This window comes from Rousettus aegyptiacus, unplaced genomic scaffold (genome assembly GCF_014176215.1).
Source record: "Rousettus aegyptiacus isolate mRouAeg1 unplaced genomic scaffold, mRouAeg1.p scaffold_m13_p_1, whole genome shotgun sequence".
Taxonomy (NCBI): Eukaryota; Metazoa; Chordata; class Mammalia; order Chiroptera; family Pteropodidae; genus Rousettus; species Rousettus aegyptiacus.
The window spans coordinates 69,703,589-69,712,978 of record NW_023416284.1 but is presented as its reverse complement, the minus strand read 5'-3'; the positions used below and the strand labels follow the sequence as shown (position 1 = coordinate 69,712,978).

Below are 9,390 nucleotides of genomic sequence, written 5' to 3'. Positions count from 1 at the left end.
ACACACTCTTCCTAAACCCAATTTGCCTGAGAACTCTTGAGTTCTCAATAGTCCTTTCACCCACTGAAAATTTCACTGTAGCCAGGACCCTGGGATGTGAACCCTCTCATCTTCAGATAGGCCAGTTCTCCTAAAGGATTAAGCAAGGAAGTGTAAATACACAAGTCATTCTTTGTTTTCTATTTTATGCATATTACTGTTGAGTAAAGCAGGAATTTTATTTATTCATTTTTAAATATTTATTTTTTATTTTTATTTATTTTTTTACTGCCTTTAGCACCTGGTATTCCCAGATGGTCTCCCACCCAAGTACTAACCAGACCCGACCCTGCTTAGCTTCCAAGTTCAGACAAGATCAAGCACATTCAGGGTGGCATGGCCATAGCATAAATTTTAGAACCGAGTATTTTGGCTCCTGTTAAGATGTTCTGAAATCAGATCTATGGAGATGATAAGGAGGGGGTGACAATGACGATTTTCACCTCCTTTTTCCCCAACTCATTTTTAAAGAATAAGGACAAGTCTTGAGGGAGCAACCCAAGGAGAACATAGGCAAGAAATATTCAACACTTGTGCTTTCTCCATATTTTTTTTAAAAGAATTTCTTTTCAGTTATTCTCAATACCCTTTCCTAGGGTGTATCATTTGCTGGAAATAAAAACATCTTGATCAGCTGAAGAAGCAGAATGATTCTGATTCTTTTCAATATAACTGGAATGCTTTCTGGGTCTGCCAAAATTTTCAGGATAATTTTGGGTAAAACCCAAAGATACTTCATGAAATTTTTGTAATTACAGTGATTCCTCATTTGATTTCATCCTATAAAATGCTTACCATTTTACATGTCTATTAATAAAACAATGTTTAATGAAATGCTGGTCTCACTATTCGTACCAGTATAAATTTTTCTTTTTATTAAAAGCATAGAAGACCATGATTCTTATTATAAAGAATGTATTTCCAACAAATTTTATTCTTTGTGTTAATAATTATTTATCAACACTTATAGTATATTTAAGGAGTTTTGATCAAGTGTATACTGATGATAATCATAAAGACAACTCAATCTAGGAGAATTTTTTAAAAATCTTAGAGCCTTCTATGATATCAGTAAATGAGATGTTATGAATTACATTTATATGCATGTTTTATTTTGGATAAGTATGATAGGGTAATCAGTAGAACTCTTTCAAGCATAAAAATGTATCAGAACAAAAGTTTGTTAAAGAAATAGAAGTATGATTCAAATAAGAAAAAGAAAGATTTACATATTATTAATGTTAAAGAGCTTGTTTGTATATGTTTTAAATGGTTCTTTGGTGACAGTATCAAATTTGTATAATTTTATGTTCTAAATACTTTTAAAAGTGAGAGATGACAGTATTATTTTAGACGTCATATTTATAACATGCTAGAAATTACATTCTTTGTAACTATTTCAACCGAAAATAAAAAATTCTAGATGTTAACTTTAAAATGCAGAAGCAAATACATGGTTTTTCACGATTCTTTAAAGGAATAAGTTAACCTAGTATTTGTTATGTATTTGCTTATTTTTGTAGTTTTACCACAAATGTATATATCTTTAAGCATATATTGTTAGATTTAGCTGGTTTCGACCTCTATATAAGAATTCCCTCATTTCTTGTGGGTTTTTCACTCCATGTTTTCAAGATTCATCCAAATAGAGATGTGTTACAATAGTTGAATTATTTTCAGTGTAGTATAATAGTCCTTTACATTAAATATACCACAATTTATTTAGTAATCATACGGTCCATTTGACATCTGAGAAGAATTGATTCCAGATTTTTGCTTTTGAAAACACTAACAGAATATTCATGAGGCCTGGTAAACATGTATAAGAACGTCTCTGCAGCATAGACATAGAAACATAGAGTTAATATTGCTGGCTCATAAGCTATACACACATTCAGCCTTCCGAGGTAATGCCAAGTAATTTCACAAAGTGGTTGTACCAATTTGCCCTCCCTCCTGCAGCGTATGAGACTCCCAACACTCCACATCCTCACTAATACTTGGTATTGGCAGTCTTTTTAATTTTTGTCAAACTAAGCTAGAGTACTTTTTTCTTTTCTCATTAGTAATAAAATCAAGCATATTTTCATTTGTCTGAGCACCATTCAAGTGTGCTCTTCTCTGAAATATCTATTCGTACTTTTTGCCTATCTTTCTATAATGTTTTGGGTTTTACCTATTTTTTAGAAATATTTTATATGTTCTGCATACTAGTACTGAATGTTTATCAATCATAATTGTAGCAAATATCTTCTTCCAGCCTGCAGGTTATGTTTCACTCTATGGTATTTTTAAATAACTAATCTTAATTTAAATTTAGTTAAACTTATCCATCTTTTTCTTGTTATGCATCTTACTTAGGAAATTCATCTTACCCAGAATTCACAAACTTATTCTCTATTGTCTCCTAATTTTTTAATATATTTCTTTTGGGGGAAGGGGCAGTTTTAGGTTTACAAAAAAATTCATTGGAAAATTCAAAGTTACCCCTCCACCCTCACAGTTTCCTCTATTATTTTCATCTTGTATTAGTTCGGTACATTTGTTACAGTTGATGGGTTAATACTGACACATTATTATTAAGTAAAGTTTATACTATACATTAGAGGTCACTCTTTGTGTTGTACATTCTGTGTGTTTTTTTAAATTTTATTAAAATAGAACTAACATTTTATATTAGTTTCTAGTATACACCATAGTTATTCAATATTTATATACCTAAAGAAGTGATCACCATGCTAAGTCTAGGAACCATCTGACACCATACATTATTATAATATTATTGACTATATTCCCTATGCTTTATTATATGACTTATTTATAACTGGAAATTTAAACCTCTTATTCCCCTTCACCTTTCCCCACACCTTTTTCGAATGTTTCTATTACAGTTGATATTCAATATTATTTTATATTAGTTTCAGGTGTACAGCATAGTGGTTAGACATTTACATAATTTACAAAGTGATCTCCCAGATTAATCTAGTGCCCACCTGACACTATACACACAATATTATTGACTATATTCCCCATGCTGTACTTTACATTCCATGACTACTCTGTAACTACCAGTTTGTACTTTTTAATCCCTTCACTTTTTTCACCCAACCCCCCAACCCCACTCCCATCTGGCAACCATCAGTTTGTTCTCTGTATCTATGTGTCTGTTTCTGTTTTGTTTGTTCATTTATTTTGTTCTTTATATAAGTGGTTCCACATATAAGTGAGATCATCTGGTATTTGTCTTTCTCTGTTTGACTTATTTCACTTAGCATAATATCCTCTAGGTCTATCCATGTTGTCCCACCATGAGTTTTGACAAATGTATAATGATATGTATCCATCATCACTGTATCAAACAGGAAGTATAGTTTCACTGTTCTAAATGTATTCTGTGCTCCAATTATCCATCCCTCGCTCCCTGCCCCTCCCCCTCCATCCTCTACCTCTGAGTTTTGCCCATCTCCAGAATGTCATCTAGTTGAATTCATTCAGTATGTAGTCTTTTCAGGTTGGCTCTTTTCATTTAGCAATGTGCTTCCAAGGTTCCTCTATGTATTTGGCTTGACAACTCTTTTCACCACTGAATAATATTCCATTGCATGAATGCACTACAGTTGTTTCTATATTCACCACTGAAGGACATCTTGGTTGCCTAAAAAATTTTTAAAGCTTAGTTTTATACTGAAGTACTTGTCTAATCTGTAATTAATTCCTGGGTATGATATGAGAGAAAATTCAGATTTTATAACCCATATGGATTATCAGATGTTCCAGAACTTTTTATTATCTTATCCCTCTTTTTCCCACTTATCCAGCTCTGTCATATATTAAGTTTTTATTTTTGCATTAATCTGTTTCTAAGCTCACGATTTTATTCCATTGGTTAACAATAATTACAACACATGTGTTACATAAAAATTTCATAACCAGTTTTTGATTCCATGAAAAACGCCATTGAAATTTGGTTTTGGTATTGATTCCATTTCTTAATTTGTGGAGAAATTCTCAATTTGTAGAGAGCTGATATCTTTATGCTCCATGAGTACAGTATTTCTCTTTACTTATTTATATATTCTTAAGGCTTTTAATAAAGTTTTATCATTTTATATATAAAAGTGGTGATCATTTTTATTAGATTTATTCCAGGCATTTTATATGTTCTGTTCCATTTGCAAATATTCTTTTTTAAAATAAACACTTTTTTACATTACTTGTTTTGTTTGTTGCAATTGACTTTTGAAATTGATTTATCTTATATGTAGCAAATTTTTAAATTTGTATTATTAATTTTATCTGTACATAGATTCTTTTGAATTTTCTAAGAAAATCATATCATCTTCTTAAAAAGGTTATAACTTACTTCCTCCTTTCCAATTCTTACATTTTTATTTCCTTTTCTTATCCTATTGAGCTGGCTAGAACCTCTTGTACTTTCATACAGAGTTTGATAAGACATAGTCTTCTCCTTGAAGTGTTATATTGGGGGAACTAAACATCAGTATGATCAGTATGAGGGACATAGAAATAGTTTCTACAAAGTGTATGAAAATTAAATAAGGCCACATTTAATTCCTCCTTAAAAGATAAAGGTCAGGTGCTGCCATGTGTTTATATTTAGCTTAAAAGTATAAATCAATATTTTGCTAACTGAGGTCAATTAAATAACCATTCACAAAGTCTTAAGACAGGTAGAACATTGTTTTGGGAGTGAAAAGATAAATTTTGAAAATTATCGATCATTTTATTCATATATTTATTTAGTGTACATTTATAATGCTCTTACCCAACATTGACCCAGACCACATAATGATGTACATAAAACACAGCCAGCTCTCAGTTATTAACTGGGGGAGGGAAGAGCCTGCTTACACAGTGAAACATTTCTGTGTCAACTGGTTCTTCCAGGAAATAACCAACAAGTGGGGCTCATATGTAATCCATGACAGTCACTGTAGAAAGAGCATAGTGGTTAAAAATTTTGCTCATATCAAGTTAAAATCTGCTTTCTGAATCTCCTAACCACTATTCATAGTTCTGCCAAAGAAAATAAGATGTTGAAATAAAACATATTTTCTTTCAATTAACAGTAGGTAAAGTCTGTGAAACATTGCTCTCTCTCTTCTAAGCCTTCGCTTTTCTTGGCTAAACTTTTATTCCTTCAATAAGTGTAATTTTAAGATTCCATATCATCCTAGTCACCCTCCTCTTAAGAACCTATTGTTTGTCTCGGTCTCCTCAAAAACCATTACACAAAATTGAAAATAATTTTCCAAGCAAGAAATGTCAGTGCAGTATAGATGAAGACTATCATCAGCTGTTTCCAGAAGTTAAAAATATCCTTCCTGAAACTTCACATTAAGTAAATTTACATTATTTCATTAGATTCCTTGGTTAGAATTAAAACTTATTGTTATGTATTTCAGGAAATCAGATTTGAACTTAACATTAATAAGAATTTCTATTAAGAGCCTTTTCTATGTGAATAGTTATCAGGCTGTGTCTCCTAAATTCCATACTTATTATCTAGCTTTGTGATTGTGTTTTCATTTTTTTTTTTTAGTTGCAAATGACATAAATCCAATTTGAAGTATCCTTAGACAATTTTTTCAAAGAAGACAGAGATTTATTGGCTTACATAACTAACTAATCAGACACCTGAAAAGTTCAATAGTATTTGCACTTTTTGACCCAAGCTCTCCTTATTTTCAAGATTGGTCTTTTGCCAAGTCTAGGCTTTGCTTTCCTCTGTGATGGCTCCATTCTCGTGCAATGATTCCCTTAAAATGGCAAGATGACTGCCTGCAGTTCCAGGATAATGTCCTATCCTCTTAGTGACCAGAATGAGTCTGTCCTCCCAACAGAGATCACTGACTCTGGATGTGTTATGTGCCCATCTCCGAACCAAACAAGGATGTGCCACTCTGACTGGCCAGGCCTGGAGCACATGCCCATGCATGGAGCTGGGGATTGAATCTGCTCAGTCCAATCCTCTTGAATTTAAAATGGGGGAGGAGCAATTTTCCAAGAATAAAAATAGGATTATTATCAAAAAAAGGGGGGGAATAGATGTCAGGGTTTCAATAAAAACAAATGTCCACTTGAGCTCTAAATTTCAGATGTATTTATTCCTGTTGAATTAAATTCATTTTTTCTAATTCTAGTGTTTACATCTTCACTAGCTAGCAGCCTGGTTTTAATGTAATCTGGAAAATGAAGGAAGTGGACTAATCACCACAGCTATTTTCACTCTTAATTCTCTCATTTTATGATATATATGTTAAATGAGTGGCATAAAACAGGACTTTAACATATATTCTCAAATGAAAGCAATGATCAAATTAAAATTCCTGTGACTCTAAGGTTTACCAAGTATGCTAGCTCCCTGGGAACCCCTAAATTAAATTCTAAAAATAATCATTGAGTGCCTACTATCAATTAATCAGCAAGTACTCCTCTAAATGGAAAAGGGCTCTCGGGAAGTATTCAAGAGAGGAATTCTGATTTCGTAATTGCAAATGATTACCAAAAAGTAGAGGAAGGATCTAGAAAAATAGTTTCAATTGCAAGCTGTATTTAACTCAGACTTTTTAGGAGATATCCATGAAAGGTGGAAGGAAGGAAACAACTAAGCACAAGGAAAATATGATATTGACCTATAAGAAATAATAGGAAGTCCAAAATCCAGAATTATTTGAGACTTGCCTTGTGAGTCAAATTCACTATGTGCTAGCTTTGGGAATTTGAGCAACGTACTAACCCATCCGAGTTTATTTCCCAATGTGTAAAATGGATATAATGATATTTCCTCAAGAGAATGGAATTATATCAAATAAAGCTGTAGGCACCAAGTAGTTACTCAATAGATTCGCCTACTTTCTCCAACAGGCTTGAGCTTATATACATTTTTATCAATGACTTGTCCAAAATCATAGAGACATTCGCTTACTATCATAAATGATATGATATTAAAAAGGTAGGACCTATAGGAGATGAAAGTCAGAGTTCAGAAAGGTTTCCCACTACCTTGAACCTCAGTAGCCTCATCTATAAAATTAAGATAATTATATTTACCTATTTTACAGACTATTGTGAAGAACAAAGTAGATCACTTGTGAAAACTTGTTAAGATGTAAAGCACTGTATAAATCAGTGGTCACTCAGGGTGCCAAGCTTAGATGCATGTGGCGCACTGCACAAAGAGCAGCATTTAAGGGGGCCTCACTCACTTCACAGACGTCATAGATGTGTATATCCAGTGCAACAATTTTCTGACCACTGGCAACAAAGCGTCTTGTGCTATGAAATTGGTACACTATAACAATTTTCCAATAGAAGAATGTAGAGTGCCTTGAAAAGGGGGAGCTCTTTTTTCTAATTTGCACAAAAGCACTTTATAGGCTAGCAGTACCCCTGTGGCTATTATTCCAATTAATTCCAAATGACAGAATGAAAACTAAGTATATAAACACTATGGAGAAGAATGTAACAATTATAGCTTTAAAGACAAAATAAGTGGAGTGAGCTCCCCGTCCTTAGGGGTATTCAAGAAAAGACTGACTCATCATTAATAAGGGATATTATATTAGAAACCCCTAGATTAAGTAAAAGTTACAATTAATCATCACTATAGAAAAGAGGCATAATGTTTAAACATCGACTACATGCTGGGTATTGCGCCAGATGTTTACGTACAGTAATTCCATTGAATCCTCATAAGAGTTCTTCAGAGTTTGTGTCATTATCCTTGTTTTGAGGATGAGGCAGTCAAGTAACTTGCCAAAATGCGCACGCAGCTAATAAGTGTCAGTGAAGAGACTATCAAACTCTATTAGCTTCCCGTTGTCACTAAAACTAAATACCACAAACTTTCTGGCTTCAAACAACAGAACTTTTTTTATCTTACAATTCTGGAGGTCAGAAGTCTAAAATGGGTTTCACTGGACTAAAATAAAGGTGTCAGGAGGGCAGCATTCCTTTCTGGAGACTTTAGAGGAAAATCTATTTTCTTGCCTTTCTTTTCTTCTAGAGGCTTCCCACACTCCTTGGCCCATAGGAAAGCCAAAGTCAAGTCTCCATTGTCAAAGCCAGAAATGGCTGGTCAAGTCTTTCCCACATTACATCACTTTGATACTAACCCTTCTGCCTCCTTCATTAACCTTTAAGAATCCTTGTGATTATATTGGGCCCACCTGGATAACATCCCTACTTTCGAGTCAGCTAATTAACAACCTTAAGTCCATCTGCAACCTTAATTTTTCTTTGCTAAGGCAAAACATTCACAGATTATGTGGATTAGGATCTGGACCTCTTTGGAGGGTCATTATTCTATCTACACAGACACCAAAGCCCTTTCTCTTTTTGTTTGATCATACTCCCTTCTCACTACTTCTCTAATATCCTTTTCAACTCTCACTGAAGCTTATAAAAAATGTAGGAAAAAGTAGAAGACATGGTGTCGACTCTTATGGAACTTCTGGTGACAAGACTGACTCCTATAAAGTGTAGCACTCAGTTTGGGTCTGTGAGTGACAAAGCCTGTGATAGACACATCTAGGCCTCAGTTTATAAAATCAGTCCTAATTTTTTAATCCTATCACTTCTAGGCTCATAAGAACAAACTTTTAATTTTTCGAACGCGAATGGGGAGGGTACAGAACTGATTTGGGAGTTGGGCAGCACGGAGAAAGTGATGTCTCAAAGGGGAAGAAAAGACAGGCTGAGGAGGAAGTGGCGGGGTGAAGTCACAGAGGCGGTGAAGGCCCAGGGAAGATGGCCAAAGGAGAGGAACTCCGCAGGGGGCAGGAGAAGAACATGAGATGTGCCAGGGCGTCAACACAAGAAATGTCCAAATGTGTAGAGAACTTTTACGAGTTTCTTAGAGCCAAAGTGAAGACATATGCTGAGGCGAGATCCCAAATGCTCTGGAGAATAACAGCTTTTCAGCTTCTTTTACACATTTGAAATTAAGGAAATGTAAGGAAGATCACTTGCAGCTGGGAAAAAGCAAGGTGGCAGATTGGATTGCAGAAGAGTTAACAAGATTATGTGCTCTCTTGAGGGTTAATACATCCTTTGAGAGGTATTACTCTTGGTATTTCAAAAGTGTGTTAACCTAGGTACACAAGAATAATGGACAAGGCTGGTTTAAAAACCTGTCACTGAGGAAGTTATATGCCTGGGACTGACTACCCACTATGACCTGTCCGGTTAGGAATTTATGATTGGATCACCCTGTGAGGTTACTTTCCATAGAAGCCCTTTATTTTCATCTACAATAGATTAATATCTCACCATCAGGTGAAGGTCAATGAACTAGGAAGAGGAAGAAAATGCAAAGAAAAAGATCTT

The 9,390-nt window shown here is 34.2% G+C and overlaps 1 pseudogene; it reads right to left on the bottom strand.

The window, feature by feature from the left end:
• Positions 1–268: 268 nt before the first annotated feature.
• LOC118606919 lies at positions 269–387 on the bottom strand (annotated as a pseudogene).
• Between the last annotated feature and the right edge of the window lie 9,003 nt (positions 388–9,390).